Source organism: Engystomops pustulosus, chromosome 10 (assembly GCF_040894005.1).
Source record: "Engystomops pustulosus chromosome 10, aEngPut4.maternal, whole genome shotgun sequence".
In the NCBI taxonomy this organism is placed as follows: Eukaryota; Metazoa; Chordata; class Amphibia; order Anura; family Leptodactylidae; genus Engystomops; species Engystomops pustulosus.
The window spans coordinates 8,541,341-8,569,118 of record NC_092420.1 but is presented as its reverse complement, the minus strand read 5'-3'; the positions used below and the strand labels follow the sequence as shown (position 1 = coordinate 8,569,118).

The 27,778-nt window shown below is 44.7% G+C and overlaps 1 protein-coding gene across 3 annotated transcripts in view; it reads left to right on the top strand.

Moving 5' to 3' along the window:
• The first annotated feature begins 8,473 nt into the window (after positions 1-8,473).
• The window catches only part of PLXNA1 (plexin A1), a 249,533-nt gene continuing 230,228 nt past the window's right edge, over positions 8,474-27,778 (top strand). For 2 of the 3 annotated variants that reach the window (XM_072126988.1, XM_072126986.1), the window contains exon 1: positions 8,474-8,619. The gene's annotated coding sequence lies outside the window, so the exon portion shown is untranslated. Of the gene's footprint in view, positions 8,620-11,568; positions 11,996-27,778 lie in introns of those variants that run through there. The other variant, XM_072126987.1, reaches the window with a different exon arrangement.

Sequence of the window (27,778 nt, the reverse complement as noted above, 5' to 3'; positions counted from 1 at the left end):
GCAGTCACTGTGTACATACATGACATTACTTATCCGGTACTGATCCTGAGTTACATCCTGTATTATACTCCAGAGCTGCACTCACTATTCTGCTGCTGGTGCAGTCACTGTGTACATACATGACATTACTTATCCTGTACTGATCCTGAGTTACATCCTGTATCATACCCCAGAGCTGCACTCACTATTCTGCTGCTGGTGCAGTCACTGTGTACATACATGACATTACTTATCCTGTACTGATCCTGAGTTACATCCTGTATTATACTCCAGAGCTGCACTCACTATTCTGCTGCTGGTGTAGTCACTGTGTACATACATGACATTACTTACCCTGTACTGATCCTGAGTTACATCCTGTATTATACTCCAGAGCTGCACTCACTATTCTGCTGCTGGTGTAGTCACTGTGTACATACATGACATTACTTAACATTAGACCATTTGTAGATATATCGATGGTGAACTTTTTTTCTGTATTTTTGGATGTTTTTTACATGGTTCATTGCATTCAGTCTAATGGTGCCTGCCATGCAGTTCGCTGTGGTTCAGTATCACACAGTTGGTATATAATCCCCTGGTGGGCTGTGGCCCCAGGAGCGGTAATCACTTTGCATTTGACATTACAACTTTTTTGTGGTTTTGTTTTCTTCCAAGTCCATTAAAATTTTCAATTTCTAACCTACTGCCTCCTCTAATGTAACATTTAGCAGAAAATAAGCAAAATCACATCTTGTTCCCTGATCAGAGTGCGCGGTGTAACCAGCAACCCCCAGTATATTAGGAGACTGGCTCAGCCCTGGCGGGCGTCATCCTGGAAGACTTTGTACCAAACTTAAAACCACAGGGACAAGTATTCTCGCTTCCAGTTGTATCGCTGAAGATTCTGACGTATTGGAACATAAGAGAGTTTATCTGTGGAGTCAAGTGAATCTTCCCCTACAATCAGTGTAGCGCCCCCTAGCCCACAGGGACACCATTACTTGCAGCGGGTTGATGTTTTAAACTGTTTTATGCACCATTTTGGGACGGACTCCCCTGGGGGTATTGAGCTATGAGGGGAAGCCCTGTTTGCTGATCGAGCTGTGTAACTAAGGGATTTTGGACTGTGGAACTATAAAGTATATTGTGCCTCCATTTATGTACGGTTGTATCCAACAAGCTTGGAGAAGACTGTGCAGTGATCTGGATGAATCTCTTGCATGTTTTGCATGTTTTTTTGCAATGGGCACATCATCCCTACTTTTAGGGTCCTGCAGTACACTATAAATCTGGTGTCTGCTGATGTTGAGTAGTGGAGCCATCTCAAATGTTCATGTTGTAGCACCAACTTATGCAGCAGCCATAAATACATCTGAAGACCAAAAACTGCAAAAGTTGAACGTCTAATATTTCTTGAGTTTCACCGGACTGGCATTAAAGCCGATATGAGGGTTGGTTTTAGGATTCAGAGTCTGTGGACCCTCTAGACCACTGCGGGAGGTGGTACTAGCCGACACCAGGGACCAGGGTCTAAGTGGCACCTGATCTTCACCAGAGCCCGCCACAAAGCGGGTTGGTCTTGCTGCGGTGGGGTGCTACCAGGTCGCTCCACAAGTGCTACTAACCCGCGGTGGCAGCCAAGGAGGTAATCCAGGAGACAGTCTGAGCCTGGTGTGACAGTAGGAGAACAGCACTGGAAGGAACACTGGTACTCACAGCAGGAACACAGGAGCTGGCACACAGAACGTTACACGGGAACACTCAGGAACACAGGAACACATGGAGGCTTTCAATTTACAGGGAATGGCTGAAGATTCCAGCGGGGAATGATGGGAGCCGCCGGATTATATAGCTGAGTCGGATATGACCAGCGCCAATCCCCAGGATGCAGGCCCTTTAAATCCTGGAGAGCCAGCACCTGCTCGCTCTAGGGAGCGGGACACGCGCAGGGCCTAGGCCGGATGGGAGCAGGAGCGTGGAGAGGTAAGTCCGGACCCGGGGATGGAGCAGCGGAGTCACCATGGAGAGGGGCACGGGTGTGCCTGCGATCCGTGACCAGGTTTCAATGGTCTCTGAAAACTTGTGGATTAGGCATTTTGAGGTGTTTTTTTTACAGAACTTGGTATGGAATGTTGGTCTCTAAAAATATACAGATGATACATTTTTAGATTTTCTTCTGCAGAGCTTTTTAACAGTCAAGATGAAGCTTAGACTTAGATTCCAAAAACTTCTAGATGAGACCTTCTGAGTTGTTCTTCCACATGACTTCCTTTCTAGTCAGTACCAGAATATCAGGTGGAATAATGGTCTTTGAAATCTTCTATATGATGCCCTCTGAGATGTTCTTCTAAAAACCTTTCACTGAAGGTGGTGTCAGTAAACCTATGGAGGATGCATTTTGAGATGTTCTTGAGAGTTCTTCTCCTTGCAACCATCATATATCTGACACTTTCATGTGACCACCCTGAGACATGATCACCACTGAGCTTAGTGACCCGAATAGATACAACAGTGTCCTTGATGGTCCTGTGTCTTGAGATGGTCAGGACTCCATATTGACTCATGCTGATCCCATATAACCGCTTGATTATTATTTGTATCCTGGACATCAGATCCTTAATCTTGAAGGATACATTGCTTCTCCGTGACGAAGCTCCAAATTTTGATTTGTGCCTCGATCTCAAGCAAACAATGGTTGTCCTCGATACAATTGTGATTGTAGCGAAGGAACAAAGATCCTTTCTGTAATTTTGACTTATCCAGCACAATTTTAATATGCAAATAAAACTATGAATATAATTAAGTGAATACCTTTAATATGCAAATTATGGATTGCTATTCACAAGCAGCGAGGGAGCGAGCAGCACCCAATTTGCAGGGGGGGTTCTGCAATGAAGCAGGAGGAATGTTTTAATACAATAAAATTAGGTTTCTTTGTCAATTTCGTGTAGTTGCGTCGTCTCGTTACAGTGTAACATCTCTCCGCTCCCTGAATATCCTGACATTGGGGACCAACTCCTGCCCCAAGACCAAGAGGAGGCTCCATGTGATGGGTGGATGTCCTCAATCTTCTCAAGGTAACACTTGTTGGTAATCAGTCTACATGACCACAATGTCTGGTGCTGTGGTGGCTTTGATGGTCACTGTAGGGTTTTATATACAGGATGTAGATGTTATATTATATTGTATGGTTTCAGATGATCTCCTCTGTTTGGATTATGGGTGCTGGTGTATGGGGATCCCACCCCATGTAGGGAGAGTTCCATGCACAAAAATTTACTTGAATACTGGAACAAAGTTTTATTGTGGCAGTTTCACATGTCAGATTTGTGACATCCCAACGTCTTTATCAAACACGTTGACAGCTGGTATAGAGTAAAAGTAGATGTTGGCGCTAGAGGTATTGCACATCTCTGCTGTATGTGAGCACCGGCTGAGTGGGGGCAATATTATAGTAGTTATATTCTTGTACATAGGGGGCAGTATTATAGTAGTTATATTCCTGTACATAGAGGGCAGTATTATAGTAGTTATATTCTTGTACATATTGAGCAGTATTATAGTAGTTATATTCTTGTACATAGGGGCAGTAGTATAGTAGTTATATTCCTGTACATAGGGGGCAGTAGTATAGTAGTTATATTCTTGTACATAGGGGGCAGTATTATAGTAGTTATATTCTTGTACATAGGGGACAGTATCATAGTAGTTATATTCTTGTACATAGGGGGCAGTATTATAGTAGTTATATTCCTGTACATAGGGGCAGTATTGTAGTAGTTATATTCCTGCACATAGGGGGCAGTATTATAGTAGTTATATTCTTGTACATAGGGGGCAGTATTATAGTAGTTATATTCCTGTACATATGGGGCAGTATTATAGTAGTTATATTCTTGTACATAGGGGGCAGTATTATAGTAGTTATATTCTTGTACATAGGGGCAGTATTATAGTAGTTATATTCTTGTACATAGGGGACAGTATCATAGTAGTTATATTTTTGTACATAGGGGGCAGTATTATAGTAGTTATATTCCTGTACATAGGGGCAGTATTATAGTAGTTATATTCCTGTACATAGGGGGCAGTATTATAGTAGTTATATTCTTGTACATAGGGGACAGTATCATAGTAGTTATATTCTTGTACATAGGGGGCAGTATTATAGTAGTTATATTCCTGTACATAGGGGGCAGTAGTATAGTAGTTATATTCTTGTACATAGGGGGCAGTATTATAGTAGTTATATTCTTGTACATAGGGGACAGTATCATAGTAGTTATATTTTTGTACATAGGGGGCAGTATTATAGTAGTTATATTCCTGTACATAGGGGCAGTATTATAGTAGTTATATTCCTGTACATAGGGGGCAGTATTATAGTAGTTATATTCCTGTACATAGGGGGCAGTATTATAGTAGTTATATTCTTGTACATAGGGGCAGTATTATAGTAGTTATATTCCTGTACATAGGGGGCAGTATTATAGTAGTTATATTCCTGTACATAGAGGGCAGTATTATAGTAGTTATATTCTTGTACATATTGAGCAGTATTATAGTAGTTATATTCTTGTACATAGGGGCAGTAGTATAGTAGTTATATTCCTGTACATAGGGGGCAGTAGTATAGTAGTTATATTCTTGTACATAGGGGGCAGTATTATAGTAGTTATATTCTTGTACATAGGGGACAGTATCATAGTAGTTATATTCTTGTACATAGGGGGCAGTATTATAGTAGTTATATTCCTGTACATAGGGGCAGTATTGTAGTAGTTATATTCCTGCACATAGGGGGCAGTATTATAGTAGTTATATTCTTGTACATAGGGGGCAGTATTATAGTAGTTATATTCCTGTACATATGGGGCAGTATTATAGTAGTTATATTCTTGTACATAGGGGGCAGTATTATAGTAGTTATATTCTTGTACATAGGGGCAGTATTATAGTAGTTATATTCTTGTACATAGGGGACAGTATCATAGTAGTTATATTTTTGTACATAGGGGGCAGTATTATAGTAGTTATATTCCTGTACATAGGGGCAGTATTATAGTAGTTATATTCCTGTACATAGGGGGCAGTATTATAGTAGTTATATTCTTGTACATAGGGGACAGTATCATAGTAGTTATATTCTTGTACATAGGGGGCAGTATTATAGTAGTTATATTCCTGTACATAGGGGGCAGTAGTATAGTAGTTATATTCTTGTACATAGGGGGCAGTATTATAGTAGTTATATTCTTGTACATAGGGGACAGTATCATAGTAGTTATATTTTTGTACATAGGGGGCAGTATTATAGTAGTTATATTCCTGTACATAGGGGCAGTATTATAGTAGTTATATTCCTGTACATAGGGGGCAGTATTATAGTAGTTATATTCTTGTACATAGGGGACAGTATCATAGTAGTTATATTCTTGTACATAGGGGGCAGTATTATAGTAGTTATATTCCTGTACATAGGGGGCAGTATTATAGTAGTTATATTCTTGTACATAGGGGGCAGTATTATAGTAGTTATATTCCTGTACATAGGGGGCAGTATTATAGTAGTTATATTCTTGTACATAGGGGACAGTATCATAGTAGTTATATTCTTGTACATAGGGGGCAGTATTATAGTAGTTATATTCCTGTACATAGGGGGCAGTATTATAGTAGTTATATTCTTGTACATAGGGGGCAGTATTATAGTAGTTATATTCTTGTACATAGGGGCAGTATTATAGTAGTTATATTCTTGTACATAGGGGGCAGTATTATAGTAGTTATATTCTTGTACATAGGGGACAGTATCATAGTAGTTATATTCTTGTACATAGGGGCAGTATTATAGTAGTTATATTTCTGTACATAGGGGGCAGTATTATAGTAGTTATATTCCTGTACATATGGTGCAGTATTATAGTAGTTATATTCTTGCACATAGGGGGCAGTATTATAGTAGTTATATTCTTGTACATAGGGGGCAGTAGTATAGTAGTTATATTCTTGTACATAGGGGGCAGTATTATAGTAGTTATATTCTTGTACATAGGGGACAGTATCATAGTAGTTATATTCCTGTACATAGAGGGCAGTATTATAGTAGTTATATTCTTGTACATATTGAGCAGTATTATAGTAGTTATATTCTTGTACATAGGGGGCAGTATTATAGTAGTTATATTCTTGTACATAGGGGCAGTATTATAGTAGTTATATTCCTGTACATAGGGGGCAGTAGTATAGTAGTTATATTCTTGTACATAGGGGGCAGTATTATAGTAGTTATATTCTTGTACATAGGGGACAGTATCATAGTAGTTATATTCTTGTACATAGGGGGCAGTATTATAGTAGTTATATTCCTGTACATAGGGGCAGTATTATAGTAGTTATATTCCTGCACATAGGGGGCAGTATTATAGTAGTTATATTCTTGTACATAGGGGGCAGTATTATAGTAGTTATATTCCTGTACATAAGGGGCAGTATTGTAGCAGTTATATTCTTGTACATATTGAGCAGTATTATAGTAGTTATATTCTTGTACATAGGGGGCATTATTGTAGCAGTTATATTCTTGTACATAGGGGGCAGTATTATAGTAGTTATATTCTTGTACATAGGGGGCAGTATTATAGTAGTTATATTCCTGTACATAGGGGGCAGTATTATAGTAGTTGTATTCTTGTACATAGGGGCAGTATTATAGTAGTTATTTTCTTGTACATAGGGGGCAGTATTATAGTAGTTATATTCCTGTACATAGGAGGCAGTATTATAGTAGTTATATCCCTGTACATAGGGGGCAGTATTATAGTAGTTGTATTCTTGTACATAGGGGGCAGTATTATAGTAGTTATATTCTTGTACATAGGGGGCAGTATTATAGTAGTTATATTCCTGTACATAGGGGGCAGTATTATAGTAGTTGTATTCTTGTACATAGGGGGCAGTATTATAGTAGTTATATTACTGTACATAGGGGGCAGTATTATAGTAGTTATATTCTTTTACATAGGGGGCAGTATTATAGTAGTTATATTCTTGTACATAGGGGGCAGTATTATAGTAGTTATATTCTTGTACATAGGGGGCAGTATTATAGTAGTTATATTCTTGTACATAGGGGCAGTATTATAGTAGTTATATTCCTGTACATAGGGGGCAGTATTATAGTAGTTATATTCTTGTACATAGGGAGCAGTATTATAGTAGTTATATTCCTGTACATAGGGAGCAGTGTTATAGTAGTTATATTCTTGTACATAGGGGGCAGTATTATAGTAGTTATATTCCTGTATATAGGGGGCAGTATTATAGTAGTTATATTCCTGTACATAGGGGGCAGTATTATAGGAGTTATATTCCTGTACATAGGGGGCAGTATTATAGTAGTTATATTCTTGTACATAGGGGGCAGTATTATAGTAGTTATATTCTTGTATATAGGGAGCAGTATTATAGTAGTTATATTCTTGTACATAGGGGGCAGTATTATAGTAGTTATATTCTTGCACATAGGAACAGTATTATAGTAGTTATATTCCTGTATATAGGGGGCAGTATTATAGTAGTTATATTCTTGTACATAGGGGGCAGTATTATAGTAGTTATATTCCTGTACATAGGGGGCAGTATTATAGTAGTTGTATTCTTGTACATAGGGGGCAGTATTACAGCAGTATTACTCACAGTGTGCAGTGTTAGAATAATTGTTTTTTTCATTGGAACAATGAGGACTAGTTGATGTGTTAGACCTGTAGTTACTTGTCAGTTTCCTTCCTCCTCCTGTCCTTGAGTTTATACAATGTGTTTCAGGCTGGGGTTAAATAAAGATTATAGAAGATGCAGCACAGTGAGAAGAAATGCATCTGCAACTGGGAGAAGTTCTTCCCTTCTGCACTTTAATTGCGTTACAAAAGGCAATTGAAACGCAACGTGTGAACTTGGCCTTATACTTTGTAGTAGCAGACTGCAGAGCGATGTATTTCCAAGGAAATGACATCTCGGAGACATTTGATGATGATAGGGACAAATCGCAGCGATGTTTGTGATCGTGTTTATTATCGTGCGATCTGCATTCTCGGTGTGGCTCTGTCCTCGCTCAGCAGGGGGCGATGTTGGTCGTAGAGAACATGTCATAGACCCCTCACACTATCACCTGTAATAATAATACCAGTAATATATACATATTATTCATCACGTCACGATTTACGTAGGGATTTTTGCATCTGCAGAATTTTATTATTTTTACCCGAGTTACACATTTTTTTATTTATATTTTTTTATAATCTTCTGCCCCCATGGTGTAATGTGTGATGCATGCGGTGACACTGTGATGATGGTGATGACATCCCCTGTAATAATCTAATCCTGTAATCTGGGGGTAATCTGTGGCGTGAGCTCAGGCTCCGGGAAGGAGAGGGTTAGCAGTGAGTGTGGCTAAGCCCCGCCCCCGGGCTGTGCTGCGCCCTCTGGCGGGGACATGCGGTAACGCAGCGCCCTAGGATGTGAGATCGAGGCTGGAGTCCGGAGAAGCTGCTGCATTCCTTCCCATCCCATTCATGCTGAGCTGCTGCTACATTGTGTCAGGCGCCGGGACCCCGGACATGGCTGCCGCCCGCTCTCGCAGTGAGTAATCCGGGGAACTTTCCCTGCTTCTCCCGGGGCTGGGGATCCGAGGGTGCAGAGGGGGCTCCCTGCTCCTACTACAGGGAGGACCCCCGCTCAGGGATATAGGACTGGCAGGGGCTGCTGTATAGCCTGCTGTATACCCTTCTGTATACCCTGCTGTATAGGTCTCTACCCTGTAACACATGCCTGTATACCCTGCCACACATGGCTATATACTGGTGCCCAGGTCTATATACTGTATCACATGCCACATGTATTCCCATGCAGAGCTTTATGCCATGCTCCTGTATACCCTGTTACACATAGCTATATACTGCTACACATGTCTGTACAGTGCTGTGTGCCCCATGCTTCATGCCAGGCAGTTATATACATTGCCACCACACATGCCTATATAGGGCTGCATGTCTCCCCCAGCCCCCTCACTGACACAGGCCGCTAGACCTGCCCAGCGCTGCCCCCTGGTCCATGCCATGCCGCTGTATACACGGTCATATATATCTATACAGCATACCCTTATACCTGCATAGCGGTGCCCCCTGTCTGTGCCTTGTTACTGGTTGCCAACACATGCCCGGCAGTGCCCCCCAGCCTGTGATACAGCACACTGGCACACATGCCCAGCAGTGCCCCTCAGCCTGCCGGTCCCTTCTATACTGCACACATGCCCAGCAGTGCCCCCCAGCCTGTGATACTGCACACATGCCCGGCAGTGCCCCCCCAGCCTGTGATACTGCACACATGCCCGGCAGTGCCCCCCCAGCCTGTGATACTGCACACATGCCCGGCAGTGCCCCCTCAGCCTGTGATACTGCACACATACCCGGCAGTGCCCCCCAGCCTGTGATACTGCACACATGCCCGGCAGTGCCCCCCAGCCTGTGATACTGCACACATGCCCGGCAGTGCCCCCCAGCCTGTGATACTGCACACATGCCCGGCAGTGCCCCCCAGCCTGTGATACTGCACACATGCCCAGCAGTGCCCCCCAGCCTGTGATACTGCACACTGGCACACATGCCCGGCAGTGCCCCCCAGCCTGTGATACTGCACACATGCCCGGCAGTGCCCCCTCAGCCTGTGATACTGCACACATGCCCGGCAGTGCCCCCTCAGCCTGTGATACTGCACACATGCCCGGCAGTGCCCCCCAGCCTGTGATACTGCACACATGCCTGGCAGTGCCCCCTCAGCCTGTGATACTGCACCCATGCCTGGCAGTGCCCCCTCAGCCTGTGATACTGCACACATGCCCGGCAGTGCCCCCTCAGCCTGTGATACTGCACACATGCCCGGCAGTGCCCCCTCAGCCTGTGATACTGCACACATGCCCGGCAGTGCCCCCTCAGCCTGTGATACTGCACACATGCCCGGCAGTGCCCCCCAGCCTGTGATACTGCACACATGCCCGGCAGTGCCCCCTCAGCCTGTGATACTGCACACATGCCCAGCAGTGCCCCCCAGCCTGTGATACTGCACACATGCCCGGCAGTGCCCCCCAGCCTGTGATACTGCACACATGCCCGGCAGTGCCCCCTCAGCCTGTGATACTGCACACATGCCCGGCAGTGCCCCCTCAGCCTGTGATACTGCACACATGCCCGGCAGTGCCCCCTCAGCCTGTGATACTGCACACATGCCCGGCAGTGCCCCCTCAGCCTGTGATACTGCACACATGCCCGGCAGTGCCCCCTCAGCCTGTGATACTGCACACATGCCCGGCAGTGCCCCCTCAGCCTGTGATACTGCACACATGCCCGGCAGTGCCCCCTCAGCCTGTGATACTGCACACATGCCCGGCAGTGCCCCCTCAGCCTGTGATACTGCACACATGCCCGGCAGTGCCCCCTCAGCCTGTGATACTGCACACATGCCCGGCAGTGCCCCCCAGCCTGTGATACTGCACACATGCCCGGCAGTGCCCCCCAGCCTGTGATACTGCACACATGCCCGGCAGTGCCCCTCAGCCTGTGATACAGCACACATGCCCGGCAGTGCCCCTGAGCCTGTGATACTGCACACATGCCCGGCAGTGCCCCCCAGCCTGTGATACTGCACACATGCCCGGCAGTGCCCCCCAGCCTGTGATACTGCACACATGCCCGGCAGTGCCCCTCAGCCTGTGATACTGCACACATGCCCGGCAGTGCCCCCTCAGCCTGTGATACTGCACACATGCCCGGCAGTGCCCCCTCAGCCTGTGATACTGCACACATGCCCGGCAGTGCCCCCTCAGCCTGTGATACTGCACACATGCCCGGCAGTGCCCCCCAGCCTGTGATACTGCACACATGCCCGGCAGTGCCCCCCAGCCTGTGATACAGCACACATGCCCGGCAGTGCCCCCCAGCCTGTGATACAGCACACATGCCCGGCAGTGCCCCTGAGCCCTGGGGATGTGGTTGTATTGCTGATGTTCTGCTACAGAGACTGCAGCCAGGAGGAGATGCCAGGGTAATAAAGTGGCTGCACTGCCGGCGGGGGATGATACAATGTGCACATCATGTATATGGGTAGGCCCTAAAGTTACCCACCCCTTGGCACTGATGCCACCCGCTTTCCAGTGCATTCCTATAAGATCATGATTTGGGATGTTCAGGGGCAATGCAGAGCCTCCTCTTAGTTTGGAAACATCCCCCCCCCCCTCGTCTTATGCAGCAGGAAAGCCATAAATCACATACGTCCCTATACCGTGACTCTGGGATTTTACTATCGGTTGTGTGTACAGCGCTGCGGTACAGGTCGGCGCTATGAAATATCATGAATAGATGTTGTACCCCTCCTCCTCCTCTTCTGCTGCTTTTCCTTAGGGTATTGTTAACACCTTAGTAACCAGTTGGAGGGGCCTGCGGTACATTGCAGTGTGGCGGTGATAGGGTTAAGTATCTGAGGTTAAAATTGGGCGGAAATCTTTTTTTTTTTCCCCCCCTCTCTCCCCCCTCTGCGGAGATCAGTAGCGTGGATCCGAGCGATGGAGGGAGCAGGTAGAGCGCTGAATGCAGAACATTAGGATCATGGAGCGCAGCTCTGGAGCTCGGATTTAGATCGGAGACTGCGAAAAAAAAAATTTGGCGTAAAGGCGAAGCTTCTTCGTAGCCTGTGCTGGCGGTGGATGCCCGGGCGCTGCATCTGCTGGATGGAGAGGAGCAGCTGGCGGCTACCCCTGCACCTGTGAGAAGATAGATGGCAGCGCTCCTCCCGGGTGCCCCCTGCGCTTTCTAGTGATCGCCAGCACCCGCACTGGAGGACCCCGTGGCCGGCAGCAAAGGGAAGGAATGTTCTTTTCGGAGTCTGTGGGATTTGTTGGCACGAGGCGGCGTTAACCCCTTGTTGTCCTCCTCCCTGCTGGGTCCAGGACTGGCATCACTAGCGGGTGAGTGCCCTGGGCATGGCATGTATGTGATGTAAGGGACGGCGGTGACGAGTGCGGCTCGTGTCGTCCAGACTCCGGCAAGAGGGTGACGAGCTTTAAATGATGCAGGGAGAAGTTTATGATGCGGCTGTAGTGTGAATGTGCGTGTAGGGGAGAAGTGTATGTAATGTGTGGGGATGGTGGATGGATGAGCGTCCGTAGCTTTCCATTACATACAGGAGTATACTTATATTATATGGTATATACATGTGTGTGTGTGTGCATTATATGGATGGATAGAATATAAGATTTTATATATTTATGTATAACATATGAATGTCTGTCTATACATGGGTATCTGTGTATGGATCTATACATCATGTGCCTGTAGTCTGTATGGAGGTGGTATACTTATGTATAGTATGGAAAGTATAGGGGTCTATAGCTAGATTATGTATAGATATAGTCTATATGTAGATACAGTGTATGGTAATCCTGTATATGTAGGTAGATAATATGATTTGTATGGCTGTATATAGTATAGTGGGGATCCTTTATATGCAGTAACTGTATATGGAGCTTATGTATGGCAGGTTTGTATGTGTAGATGTATGATTGTGTTGTATACACGTGAATGCTTTCCTGCAGTAACCATATGTATATGGACCCTATGCATGTACCTGTGTACGGCATGCTTGGATTGTACGTGTAGATATATGATTGTGTTGTATACATGTGCTTTCCTGCAGTAACTGTGTGTATATGGACCCTATGCATGTACACGTGTGTGTGTGTATATGGACCCTATGCATGTACACATGTGTATGTGTGTGGACCCTATGCATGTACACGTGTGTGTATGTATATGTGGACCCTATAAATGTACACATGTGTATGTGTGTGGACCCTATGCATGTATACGTGTGTTTGTATGAGGACCCCTATGTATGTACAGACCCTATATGTACCCTATGCATGTACACATGTGTATGTATATTTGGACCCTATGCATGTAGACGTGTGTATGTATATGTGGACCCTATGGATGCACATGTATATGGCCCGTACATATATACACGGCTATGATGTATACGTATAATTACACCGCTGGCCGGAGCATCTCTGGACTATTATTGGCGTTCCGGATTGTGTCCGTGGTGTCTTCCCCTCCTCCCGGTTTTATGACCCTGCGGAGTATGTCGCTAGCTCTTCTACCACACTGCGGTCTCCTCGTTGCCAAGAATAAGAAAATACATTTTGTCATTGTTTTCCAGAACAAACATCTATTGTCTCCTGTAGTGAGGAAAGGCTTGGGGCTCCTTCCCAGGGTCTGTCTGGGGGTCTCCAGAGCAGATGCCTGCACACCATGTATGTTACCTGTCTAGGGATCTGCAGCCGCCCCTCCCCCTTACCTCCTACACTATGGTATAGGTTGCCGCTGAATTCCAGGGCCCCCCAGCCCCCGCCTCATTACACCCCCCCATGTGCAGATATTTCCACATGTCCTCAGCAAATGGCTCCTAAACCTCCTGCTTTAAACTGTTGCAGCTGCTGGGGCCTTGTGACCCCGCTGCCCTTTAACCTGCCATGCTTTAAGTTGGGGGGGGGGGGGTGGTGCAGCCATATGGGATGGGGGATACAGCAGTGTGTCCTGGTACTTTAGATTATTTAATGAGAGGTGGCATGTTAACTTCTTAAAGGGGCATGCGCATGATATCTTCCATATGGTGGCACCACTAGACCGTCACGTTACCTTGTATGTGGTAATTGTGCTAAAATTAGCAAATCTGGCAATTAGGTTTCCGTGGGTATAAAGTCTGTGCCCTGTCATATACTGCACAGTATACGGACGCCAGCTTGCTGTATATTACTTGCATTGGTGAAGCCACCTGGGCACTGTAGGGTTAATGTCACGGGTCCTTGGCTTGTGTTTCCTTCCTAGGATGCCCGATGGTGGGTCGTGTTGTGACCTTTTCCCGAGGACTCTTCCTGCTGCTTGTTCTCCAGCGGTGGCGACCTCCTCGGGTGCACAGCAGCCGCCGTCTCGTTAGGTCATTTTCCGAAGAGTCTCCTAAGAGACTGCGTCGTGGTATAGGCTGGTGCCATCTGCACTGAGTTTGGATGCATTTGCAAGACTACAACTCCCAGCATGTGCTGATTGGTGATCCTGCAACTTTCCACTGGGGAGTTTTACTGTCTATATTATTACATTTTGAAAATTTAGGCAGGATGTGTCCCAATCTGATGCTAAACTACAACTCCAAACATACCAGGAGTTTTAGTTTTGCTTGTGGAGCATGCTAGGGGTTGTAGTTTTGGCAATAATTGCAGATCCCCCCCTTTATCATAGAGTTTAGTGAGATTTGGGGTGGTTTGTTGGGAATATGCTTTACCAGGTGCCTAGTGTTATGTAATGGTAGGATGCTGGGGGTGGTGGTCCCTGCACTGCCCCTTCCCCCATCACCTGGGTAGACTAGTTTGGGTAGTTTCAGCGTAGATCCTGCTCCCTGTGGTGCTGACAGATAACCTCAGGGTCTCCGGTGCTGAGTGCCCGGGGGGCCGGGGCTCGCTGCGGATGGGTTAGGGCAGCTATGAGTGACAAGTGGCGCTCTGCGGTGACAGACAGCGGGCCTGCCGCGCAGTGGATTGCTTTTAGAGCTGCTTTGGACTAATGTATGACAACATGGAAGCGTTCAGCCATGCACAGCGCCGTCGCAATGGCTTATTCTCTGCTGCGGCCGCCTGTGTGGGAGCTGCAGAAATTCTTACAAAATTTTTAATTCTGTGAAATTCCATTAAAATCACAGAATCACATTTATAAACCTCTGACTGTCTAATAATCCGGGGAGGAGACTTTACTGTACATTGTATCATTATTGCACTTTTTGGTCTAATTTGTTACTAAACTCCCATTGCCCCATAGTATCCACATGCTCTCCGTCGCTGGTAACCCTATTGCACACTCACTATTTGGCCCCCACTGACCTAAAAGGATTAGACTTGTGCCTGGCAGCCATGTGGTTAAATTCCGTGATACATTCCATTGTTAAAACTTTGTGTTTCCATGACAACTAACTTCTCGGTGATATCTCATCAGGTCAGAGACGCTAATTTGCCTTTTTGGTAAGAAAAAAAAATAAAACGTTTCAATACCCGGTCACTGTAATAGGGGGTTTTATATAGCGGATTGACAGATGGGTTCTCCAGAGGGTCAGGTGTGGGGCGGTGACCCCTCATTAGGGATAGAATCGGTAAATGTAATTGCCTTGTATCAAAGAAATTAGTGATGAGTGTCAAATATTTGCATATGTGCATTTTCAATAAATTCTGACCACTAGGTGGCACTTTTCTCAGTTGTTTATGTGATAAATTAAACCCACAATCTTCTACTCACCTCATTAGATCCTGTGGTGTTCCTCAAATGGCCATCACCTTACCCCCCTTATCTTGAATGTAATTTAGGTCTTATAACTGACTGGTCTCTTATTATTATTATTATTATTATTATTATTATTATTATTATTATTATGTGTTTTATGATGACTGGTCTGTTGTTGTTGTTATTATTATTATTATTGGGTGCTTTATGATGACAATCCTATACACAGCGAAGGATTTGTTCAGTATCTGCCCCAGGGAGCTATTCCGAGAATTTTTGCATTATATTCGTTGTATTTTGTCCATTAGGTGGCGCCGGTTACTGCACTTTTTTTGACCACTGGGTGGCGCCAATCTGTTTGTTGGAACTGTATATGAATAGGGTATATAAGGAGGGTTATCATTGGACTTCTAGATGCCCCATGATTGGATCCTACTGCCGTCTTTAACAGTTAAAGTACACAGATGCTATGATTTAAAGGGATTGTCGTATTTTTATCTCTTTTTTCCGTACAGCATCAGTGTATTGCGTGTAGCGCTCCCCATTAGTGGTGAAAGTGACATTTTGGTGGTGACGTCTCCTCTATAGATGGCCTGCGGCGGGTATAGTCCTCTACCGTGAGAAGGTGGAATCCATATAACTCTGTGCTGGGACGTGCGCTCTGCAGAGATACTGGCGCGGTAATATTAACCGTATTCATCCTCCGGCCGGGGAGAGAGGAGGTCCCTTACCAATCACATTAAGCCCTGTTCCAGCAAGTGGCTTCCCTGTGTTTGGGCCTGCAGGGGAAATCTTATTGAATACAGTTATGAATAGTTAATATCATACACACATCATCGCTCTGCCGGGTCCGGGGTGAGAGGCTGCTTAACATCTCCGCCATCTATAGACTTAAATTGTTTTTAGCCATTATACGGAGTCTGGGCTGCGGCTCCGCGTTCTGCATGTATTATCCATCTCCGGGAGATCCGCTTACTGCATTATCTCCTCATACACAACACGCTGCGACTAGGCTTTATTTCACTTGGAGATTTTTACAGATTTTCCTGCATTGTGAGTATTTGTCTGTGTGTAACCTTGGATGAAATTTTCCTATGTTTTGTGTGTCCGTGTAGAGAGAGGTCCGTGTGCATCTGTGTGTGTAATGCTATGATCATGCTGTGTGCTACATGTATGAGTCTGTCTGTTCATGCGTCCACATATGTACCTGCCTGCACCGGCGCTTGTTGCATGAATGAATGGGGTTTGTGTCTATGTGTGCTGATGCCTGCATATGTGCGTGTATGGTTCTGTGTGTGACCGCCTGCTTGTATGTATGGGCCTATCTGCATAATACTTTGCATGCACGTGTGGGCCAGTGTGTGTGTGCATGTAGGTACAGTTTTTGTTTAGGTGTACCTGCCTGTAGGAGTTTGCCTTGGAGTATGCGCGTGTGTGTGTGTGTGTGTATATGGGTCTCCCTATGTATATGTTTAAATGTATGGACTTGCCTGTATGTGTGCATGTGCACCCGTATGGGTCTCCCAATGTACATGTTTGTATGTATGGACTTGCTTGTATCAATGCATTTGCGCATGTATGAGTCTGCACATGGCTCAGCATCCATGTGTGCTTGAGTGTGTGTATAGGTTTGCATCTATATTAATACATGTATACATCTACGTGTTCACGCCTGCATGTGTGTATGGGTTTTTGTCTGTGTGACCTTCTCGTGTGCATGTATGTACATGTCTTTCTCTGTGAACCTGCCTGTATGGGTTTGCCTCTGTTTGTATATGTATAGGTCTTGCATGTATGGATTTGCTTGTGTCTGTGCATGTATGAGTCTGCACTTGGGCAAGCTTTCTGTGTGCATATGTACATTGCTTGGGTGTGCTTCTGTGTGCATGCATGTATGCATACATGGCTTTGCATCTGTTATTACGTGTATAGCTGCCAGCTTGTGTGTACATATGCATTGGCCTGTATTTGTGTTTGCATGCACTTGTGTATGTATGGGTCTGTCTATATGTGCCTGCCTGTAAAGGTTTGAGGGACTGTATGGACCTGACTGCATATATGGGTCTGTAGAATTTGATAGAGCATTTACAGTTTGTCTTTGTTTATGTTGCCAGTAAGAACTGTCATAGGGCCTTTGTAAAATCCAACCCTAGGGTGATGCCACACGTGGCATTTTGAACCCGTTTTTGGTCAGTTTCTAAGCAGTCCTTTAAAAAATGCATGCGTTTTTGACAGGTTTTACCAATTATCTTAATTAAAACTGGTCAAAAACGCTTGCGTTTTTGGACAGACTGCTTAAGAACCGACCAAAAACGGGTTCAAAACGCCATGTTTGGCATCACCCTAAGAAGTTAAAATTTGCAGAAACTTTTGCTGCCCCCCTCCTCGCGCTGCTGTGGATGAATTCTCTGGATTATCAAAGGGCTACAAAGTAGTAAAAAGTTTTGGGTTTGATGGCGCCATTAAGCGGCGGTATTATTCTTGTGCTGGGTCCAGTACCAGCCGCATTGTACAGCACCATGTGATAAGCGCTGGTTCTGGCTCCTTCCCTCCGTGGGGTGCTGGGGTTTTTGGAATGTGGTGTCTTTTGTTACCTTGTCACCGGGAGCTGGTGGGAACCTTAGCAATTAAATAGCTTCCCAAGTAAGGGTCGGGGTTAAAGGTCATCTGGAGAAGCCATGTGACTGTCTGTGAAACCGATTCCATGTGTGACCTGGAGGGACAGTCGCCTTTTTTTTTGTTTGTTTGTCTGAGGCGAGGGCGTTGATCTCCAGGTTCTTGACCTGCTCTGAATTTAGAAATCCTTGTACCCCCCCCCCCCCTCCCTTCATTTACAAGTCTTTACAGCCAGGCTCTTGTGGACCCCCTGCTGGTAAATGGGGGGCTATCATGTGGCCTCTCCTCAAGGAGCCATGAAGCTAAAAAGAAGCCAGGTTATATTATAGTTAGCGCTGGGTAACTGATCGTCCCACCCGGCCATTGTTCAGGATGAAGCCGATTTGTTTAAAAAGCTTATAAAAAAGTTTTAAAAGTTAGCAAGATATAAAGAATTCAAAAGGAAAATCACTTAAAATGTTAAATATGGCATATTGTAACTTTTTTAAATTGTGGGATATAAAAAAAATTCTGTTTCTAGAAAACAGCGCCTCTCTTTTCAGCAGGCAGTGTCAGGTATTGCATGTGAGCATCTATTTTTACCATATAGTAAGTTATCCCCTATTCACCTGCTGAGTGAGGGGTCTGACTGCTGGGACCCCCAACGATCACATGTATAGGGTTTCTAGTCCCTTTAATATATGGCGACAGGTGAAGCATACGCCTGCCGTCCATCCTCTGACTAATGGAGTACAGAGAGGTCGTGCTCGACCTGTAATAGAACCCTCTCTCCAATTACAATGTTATCGCCAGAACATTGGACACAACCCCTTTAAGTTAAAGGGGTCAAACTGCAATACCAGACACCACCTGATAAAAGGGGTGGCGCTGTTTTTAGAAACTCACAAACAGAAACTACTTTGAAGGTGAATCTAAACCTGCATCATGTTAGTCGTGCGATAGTAAAAAGCTGCAGCAAACATAATAAAAACCTATTTTTTTTTTTGTATAGTCTTGCAACAGAACATGCTTCTATTTCCTTGTCAGAAACTTAGCATCGTGTTCTCACTGTGTGTCCCCAACCATATGGGGAAATTATACAGTAATCAGAGAAAAAAAATGAATTTTTAGCATTTTTTTTTCATAAAAAAAAAGCCTCAAGAAATTAAAAAAAACTTGTGTAGACTATGAATTTTTTTCCTGGTTAATGATGATGCAGGGTTCGATATGTTGACGCTGGGCCCGCCGGCCGCCGCCGTGGGTATTTACATGAGAATAAACCTTGTCAAGTGGCGGGGGTCGCTGTATAAATTAGCCACCTAGATGGACTGTGTGTGTGTGAACAGGGAGGACATTGAGCATCGGCCATGAATCATGTCACAGACTGGAGGCCGTTGTGTCCACCTAGAGACAATTCACACTGCAGGGAATCTAGGGGGAGGGGGTTTCCTGTCACAAAAAGCCCCTAGGCCCATGAATAGAAATTTTAATTCGCGTTAAGGTAATAAATCGTGCGCCAGCCAATAATTGTATTGTTTCTAATAGGAACCAATCAGTGTCAAGCTTATATCTTTGTACCTCAGGGTTAGAAATCTAAGGATCAATCTGATTGGTTGTTATTGGTTATCGTATGGATAAAGACGCCTAATGATTTGTGTATAAAGGGGGATGTGGGGGGCAATGTTTACACTTACGAGGGACGCCGCACTCCCCGGAGGGCACGTGATTGTCAGAGATGACTTAATGTTTCTGTAAACATTTCCCGTTGTCAAACGAAAGGAATGTTTTCACGGAGACGTCTGCCAAAAATATCTTGTCTGCTCAATGTAAACTCTGTTTGTGATGTTTATGTATGGTAATATCGCCGAAGCCTTAAAGGAACGAAGACGCAGCGGATGATGTGAATTGGCGGCGGCCATTTTGTTGTTTGGTGTTGTATTTTTAGGCCTTTGTTTTATACTGGGGTCATTTTTGCATTAGAGGACCTTGAATTCCTTGTAAACTTTATTTGTGATGTTTTTGTATGGTAATATCGCCGAAGCCTTAAAGGAACGAAGCCGAATCGGATGATGTGAATTGGCGGCGGCCATTTTGTTGGTTGGAGTTGTATCTTTAGGCCTTTGTAAACTTTATTTGTGATGTTTTTGTGAAATGGTAATATAGAGTCTTCAAGGAGCGAAGCTACGCTGCTTGGTTTTTATTAATGTTAAGAACATGAGGCAGCCATTTTGTTGGTTGGTATTCACAGGCCTCTAGTTACTTGGGGTCTTATTGTGAATAGGAAATCAATATAATTTGATCTGTTTTTGGTCATTATACTTTCAACATTCTTGAAGAGCATTTATACTTGTCCAAAAAGAGTCTCTTTACCACCAAAATGTGCCCCGCTCCATCGCTAATGATTGTCGGCCATCTTTCCCTTGAACTGGAGGGCTGATTAGGCCATCATCAGATTTGGACTGTGCTGGTCCTTGGGTGATCATAGAGGTTCATAGTAGTCACCCCAGGTGCTAAGGCCTGTTGCTAGGCAACTGGTGAGACTCACGTGAGTTCGGCCTACCTTATTGAAGGAGAAGTGGGAAAAAAACTCCACTTCCGACCCTTTTTTTCCTTACTTGGTAAACTCCAGGCAGTTTTTTTAGACTGCGTGTGGTTTTTATCGCCATCATTGCCGCGCGCGTGCTTTGTGTTACTTCCTGTACCTACAAGATACATAATCATGGAGGCTGCGGATGTAGTGTCGGGCCGGTCGGGGCATGCACGGCCGTACCGGTAGACATAACACCTCCGGCATGTATTAGTGACAGTTCTGTGTGCATACCATAGAAAAGTATGCCGAGGCCTCCTTTTGTTTCCCAGCCACCTGTCTAACCTTTTCAGAGCCCCAGAGAACTTGTCATAATGATGTCTTCCGGGATTGATGTTTAGTATTTCAGGTCAAGAAAAATATTTCAGAACTGTGAATTAACACGTTTGTGAGGAACTTCGAATGGAAAAGGAAACTCACAATTTTTGGTTCAGGTTGTAGCAAAAATGGACGTCTATAATAATTCCTTAATTTGTATAGCGCACACAAATTACACAGCGCTACACAGAGCTTGTCACATCAGTCCCTGTCCCCATGGGGCTCACAATCTAATCACCTACCAGTATGTTTTGGAGTGTGGGAGGAAACCGGAGGACCCGGAGGAAAACCACACAAACACAGAGAGAACATACAAACTCTTTACAGATGTTGACCCTAGGGCTTGAACCCAGGTCCCCAGCGCTGCAAGGCTGTAATGCTAACCACTGAGCCACCGTGCTGCCCTATATGTCTAGTGACAGGTTTGTGGTCATGGGCTGACTAGTCTCTGTAGATCTTCTCTATATCACAGAAGTTTGTATTTTAGGAAGGAGAAATGGACATAGAGGCCAAAACTTTGCCTTTTGTTTGGGAAGTTGGCACCGCTTTTACTGAAGCCTCTACTAGAAGGGTCCATGAGGGTTATGGAAACTCAATGTCGGAGCCTTCATAAATTACATGGTGCCCTGTACAGAACGTCTTCTTGGGGGACCTCCCCTCATTGCCATACAGTATACAAAAAACAGTTTGCTACAGTATGGTGCCCAAATAAAAGTTCCATACAGTTGGCTAAAGTGTTTTCTTTTGGTGTAACACATAAATTTGAAATATGGCTGAACTTGGCGCCCTACAACATTCCACTTCCTGTTGACTCGTGACACACAGGAAGTGCTAGGAGATACGTACACAGCCAATCACTAGGCAGAATGAGGACCCACCTTAATCAGCGATTGCCTGATCAGTAATTTCCATACATGTCCCATCTGTTGGAGGTACTAAGTAGGGGTGTGTAATCCAAAAGATTTTTGGATACAAACCTGTGGCGCCCCCTTCAGCTTGACCTGCAATAGCACTCAGTGCACCCATACAGTTAACATACCCCAAATACTGTCCCTCCCAGCTTCATGTTTGCAGAACATTGCTTAACACCAAGTCGACTCTCATCCTAGACGGAGGAGGCAGAATTAGGGGTCGAAATGAGATTTGTGACCCATGTGGAATGTTTTTAGGACATAAAATCCATAAGCTGTTGTTTCTCCTCTCTTTAATTGGTTACACACGGAGATTCTGAGAATTCCATTGTCCTGGTTCAGGTCCAGTGTTAGACATGGAACATATTTTCGGCGTGATGTCAGCCATGTGGAGAGTATGTTTGTTTAGTGGCGTTCATGCAGCGGCAGATGATTCCCATTAGGAAAACAGTCCGATTTTTTTCCCCTAAAAACAGAGCATTTAGGGAATAGAGTGAGGGCCTGTAACACACCCTATGAAAAACTAAAACTCCCCATTACATCAGAACATGATGCCACTCTGCTCATAGTTACTGCTCATTCCTAGGAGATCTAAATGATGGTTATTAAAATGATCATATAGAGCCCCCTACTCCCAGTGAGGACCCCCCATGTATCATCCTGAGTGGAGCTACTCTACAAAGAGCGTCCGTCACTTTGGAGGACTAGGCCTGTCCGTGCCTTACATAGACACCCTATTGATTTCAATGGAAACATTGTAATGCTTCATTTGTCCTGTGGTGGTGCTGTAGGGAAATCAAACACTTGCCTCCATGTTCTACAGTAGATTTGGGATCCTCATTGGGGGTCAGAGCAATGGGATGTACAGACAGTCCTGGGTTACATACAAGATAGGTTCCATAGGTTTGTTCTTAAGTTATATCTGTATGTAAGTTGAAACTGTATATTTTATCATTGTAGTTCCAGACAAAAAATTTGTCATTGCAGTCTGTGACTACAATAAAGCATCCAGAGAGTTTCACCAGAGGTCAGAGGGGTTCATCATTAACTAGGGGTCGCCTGTAAGTCAGGTGTTCTTAAGTAGGAGGACCACCTGTACTCTGTACGGTTTATCGGATTACCCCTTCCCCTTTAGTATAAGAGAGATACAGTATTGAATAGCCCCTTTAAGAACTCAAGGTGGCCACCCTTGTTAATCCAGATATACCTGGCTAGAAAATCTCACTTCTTGACAGAAGAGGAGGACTCAACGTCTTGTATTCACATTGTTGTGGGACTACAAGGCCCAGCATGCCCATGAAAGGAGCCATTATTGCGTTACATGGGCTGCGGCTCGGGTCTCCAGATTCGGTTTCGGCTCCAGGCGATGACCCGACGCTCTTGCCGCATTCTTCTGGAGTAAGCTCTGTTTCCAGGCCACTCCGTACATAGAACAGAGGAGTCGCGGGATGAGTGATGGTGAAAAGTGTTATAGAAGGCAGATTAATTATTGATCCGGCAGCTATAAAGGCTCTTCCATCTAATCCGAAAGTACATAATGAATATTCTCCATCACCGATCTGATGATAGGAGAGTGCTAGGCCTCTGGAGGATGTCGTCTGTGTACCCTATTGTATAGGGGCACCTCGTAAATAAGTCATATCCCTTTAAATGCTCGCCCTCCTTACTATAACAACACGGGAGTATGAGTTAACTGAATTTTATGCAGCTATCCCTTGGAAATTGAGGCAGATGGAAAATGCATTTATATTCCAGGAGTTTACAAGTGTTCTGGGGGGTCCTCACACTGCTGTGCTCTGAGCTTTCTGACAATATCGTTGGGTCTTGTCTCTAGAAATCTTTGTAATCATATATTTGTGTATGATGTTGGTAGCAGCAGGACCGTAACATTTGGATTTCTATTCAAGGATTGTACTTTCTCAGAGTTTGCTAGACGTGTGTCCTCACACTGCTGTGCTCTGTGCTCTCATCAGCCAGTGTTATGTATTGCCACTGGAGAGATGTGTAATCAGACCTCACACTGCTGTTCTCTGTGCTCTCTGCAGCCAGTGTTGGGTATTGTCCCTGGAGAGATGTGTAATCAGACCTCACACTGCTGTGCTCTATGCTCTCAGCAGCCAGTGTTATGTATTGCCCCTGGAGAGATGTGTAATCAGACCTCACACTGCTGTGCTCTGTGCTCTCTGCAGCCAGTGTTATGTATTGCCCCTGGAGAGATGTGTAATCAGACCTCACACTGCTGTGCTCTGTGCTCTCTGCAGCCAGTGTTATGTATTGTCCCTGGAGAGATGTGTAATCAGACCTCACACTGCTGTGCTCTGTGCTCTCTGCAGCCAGTGTTATGTATTGTCCCTGGAGAGATGTGTAATCAGACCTTTGTTTATCTTCTTAGTAGAAGCAGGACTGTGATATATGGATTTATATGTTCAGTATTGTAGTCCGGCGAGTGCACTTTGGGACATATCCTCACACTGCTGTGCTCTTATTCATCCGTCTTGAAGTATGGGTCAGCACCTTCTTTTCTTTGAGTCACTGCTGTAGTATTGAACCAGAAACCATTAACAGCAATTTCTGAGAACAGACGGGAAGGGCAGTGCAACAGCTGAATGCAGAGAGCACAGCAGTGTGAGGACACACCTGGATAAACTTGCACAACTAGAGCTGAGTTTACATATGTGAACCAAAATAGCAACGTAGATCTGTTTAATCTGATGATATCTGCACTGAAGACTCTTGTGCGAGCTCAGTCTTGGTGTGAACAGTCACTAAGAAATGGCTTGTGTTGTGTTTTTGTAAAATGCACTTGTTGTTGTTGTGTTTTTTCTTTTTTGGCTAAATTCATTCTTTTTCACACCGATCTAGATTGTCCTTGCTCCTCTTGAGGGGACTAAATCCGAGCTGTCACCTTGGCACATCCACAACCTTAGTCACTGTTCGGGGCCCGCGGAGAGCGATGAGATGTTTGCTCCGTCCGTCGGTGGCGTAGAGTCCTGCACCAGGGACATAAGTCACAGGACTGTACCCCGGACGCCGTCTGCAGAGATACTCCAGGGGAAGAGATTTTGTCAAGTGATGGCTGCGCAGAGCTGGTTTAGATGAAATATTTAGTAGCACTCGGGCGTTCTCCTGACGTTCCCCTCCTGCGCTGTGGCTGACTCTGCTAATCTGAGGTGTACACCAGTCTGCGCGCCTTGTCGTTCGCATTCATTATTCACGTGTTTTTTCCATCACTCCATATTCAGAGTGATAGTTGGGGTGTGAACATCCAAGTTTGAGATTTTTAACTCCATCCTTGTGCACGTGTATGATGGCGGTATTATATATTACTGTGGCTGTAAAACGCGTAAATAATGCAATTATTGCTAAATTTTTAGGACATAGAGTTGCCCTAGGCAAATCCTTGTACATGGGTGACCTATTGCTAACCTGCAGTTGCTTAAAGGGGTTTGCAGATTCAAGTTATGAACGAGCTTCACTTTGTACAGGTTAACCATATAAGATTGCTGGGGGTCCGATACAGGCAACTCCCACCAATCAGCACGTCACAAGTCTATATAGTGATGTACATTGGTTACAATTCGGTCCTATTTAAATTAAATAGACTGCAATACCAAGCCCAGCCACTATGCAATGCATGGCGCTGTGCTTAGTATAGACTGAATCCTCTTAGCATTACTCGAATACCCATGACCTATTGTACCCTCTCTAAATGTCCAAAAATGGACTATAATTCAGTTTTTAGGTCTCTGCTTGAAGTCATTGAATAGAAAACTTGTTTTATTCCCAGGGAATAAGAGTTTGCCCTGGTCAGTGCTCGTTACAAGTCACGGCTCTGGTTACTGTGACGGGCAGTGTAGTTGTATGTTCTTCATGTTATTAGGCCAAATTTCTATTTCTGAGAGTAAATGGTGAAGGTTCCTAGTCATTGACTGCAAGCAGAGGTCTTAAAAATGACAAGGAATTAATACAGAAAGTATATTAATAATTTACTTTCCCTTTAAATGGAAGTTAAGATTTTAGTTTTCCCCCTTTTCAGCATGCAGAAGGTGCTGGTGGTGCGGAGCTTGTATGGACATCTCCCCTATTGTCAGGCGTGGGAGATGACGAGTATCCATTACCTGGTCACCTGGAACTGTCTGACTACAATGATCTGTGGATCACATTTGCACCTAAGGCCGAATATCTTTGTGATACACGATACGCTGTATGATCAGGCAGCTGCTGGGAATCCTGCACCAGTATATATGGCAGAGGTTATAGATGTGCGACCAGCCCCCGCCCTGCTGTATTCTCCACAAATATCTGAAACTACAATTTTCTTATAGATTTGAAAAAAATGCCCTATTACTTATCCTGTACTGATCCTGAGTTACATCCTGTATTATACCCCAGAGCTGCACTCACTATTCTGCTGCTGGTGCAGTCACTGTGTACACACATGACATTACTTATCCTGTACTGATCCTGCGTTACATCCTGTATTATACTCCAGAGCTGCTCTCACTATTCTGCTGCTGGTGCAGTCACTGTGTACATACATGACATTACTTATCCTGTACTGATCCTGAGTTACATCCTGTATTATACCCCAGAGCTGCACTCACTATTCTGCTGCTGGTGCAGTCACTGTGTACATACATGACATTACTTATCCTGTACTGATCCTGAGTTACATCCTGTATTATACCCCAGAGCTGCACTCACTATTCTGCTGCTGGTGCAGTCACTGTACATACATGACATTACTTATCCTGTACTGATCCTGAGTTACATCCTGTATTATACTCCAGAGCTGCACTCACTATTCTGCTGCTGGTGCAGTCACTGTGTACATACATGACATTACTTATCCTGTACTGATCCTGAGTTCCATCCTGTATTATACTCCAGAGCTGCACTCACTATTCTGCTGCTGGTGCAGTCACTGTGTACACACATGACATTACTTATCCTGTACTGATCCTGAGTTACATCCTGTATTATACCCCAGAGCTGCACTCACTATTCTGCTGCTGGTGCAGTCACTGTGTACATACATGACATTACTTATCCTGTACTGATCCTGAGTTACATCCTGTATTATGCTCCAGAGCTGCACTCACTATTCTACTGCTGGTGCAGTCACTGTGTACATACATTGCATTACTTATCCTGTACTGATCCTGAGTTACATCCTGTTTTATACTCCAGAGCTGCACTCACTATTCTGCTGCTGCTGCAGTAACTGTGTACATACATGACATTACTTATCCTGTACTGATCCTGAGTTACATCATGTATTATACCCCAGAGCTGCACTCACTATTCTGCTGCTGGTGCAGTCACTGTGTACATACATGACATTACTTATCCTGTACTGATCCTGAGTTACATCCTGTATTATACTCCAGAGCTACACTCACTATTCTGCTGCTGCTGCAGTCACTGTGTACATACATGACATTACTTATCCTGTACTGATCCTGAGTTACATCCTGTATTATACTCCAGAGCTACACTCACTATTCTGCTGCTGGTGCAGTCCGTGTACATACATGACATTACTTATGCTATATAATGCTAGGTTCCTCTGTGTATCTGTAGTATCTGATAAGCTTTTAAAGACATGTATACCTGTGAATATAAACGATATATGGCTGATAACATAGAACAGTAGCTGACATATGACCTCATACAAGTTAAAACTGGTGATTGTTGACCATCCAGAGTCTCTGCGGTGGATAAATCCCTTCTTAGCTCTGAGCGTTAGAATATAATGTAACATCTGAGATTTCGGGAAAGCGAAGATGAAAACAAATCTTCAAAGCCTTGTTGCTTGGGGGGATCCATTTTTATTGGGTAATGGCTCCTTGTGTTAGAGGCCGCTCCTGTGAGGGGGGTGTAATCTCTCCGCTTTATACTGATGGCCTGTCACTCGGCACTCTCATCAGAGACGGACGCCTTGTGTTATCACATCCCTTCCACGTGAAGGGGCCAAATGAAATGGCTGGAGACGTAAATGCAGAGGAATGACT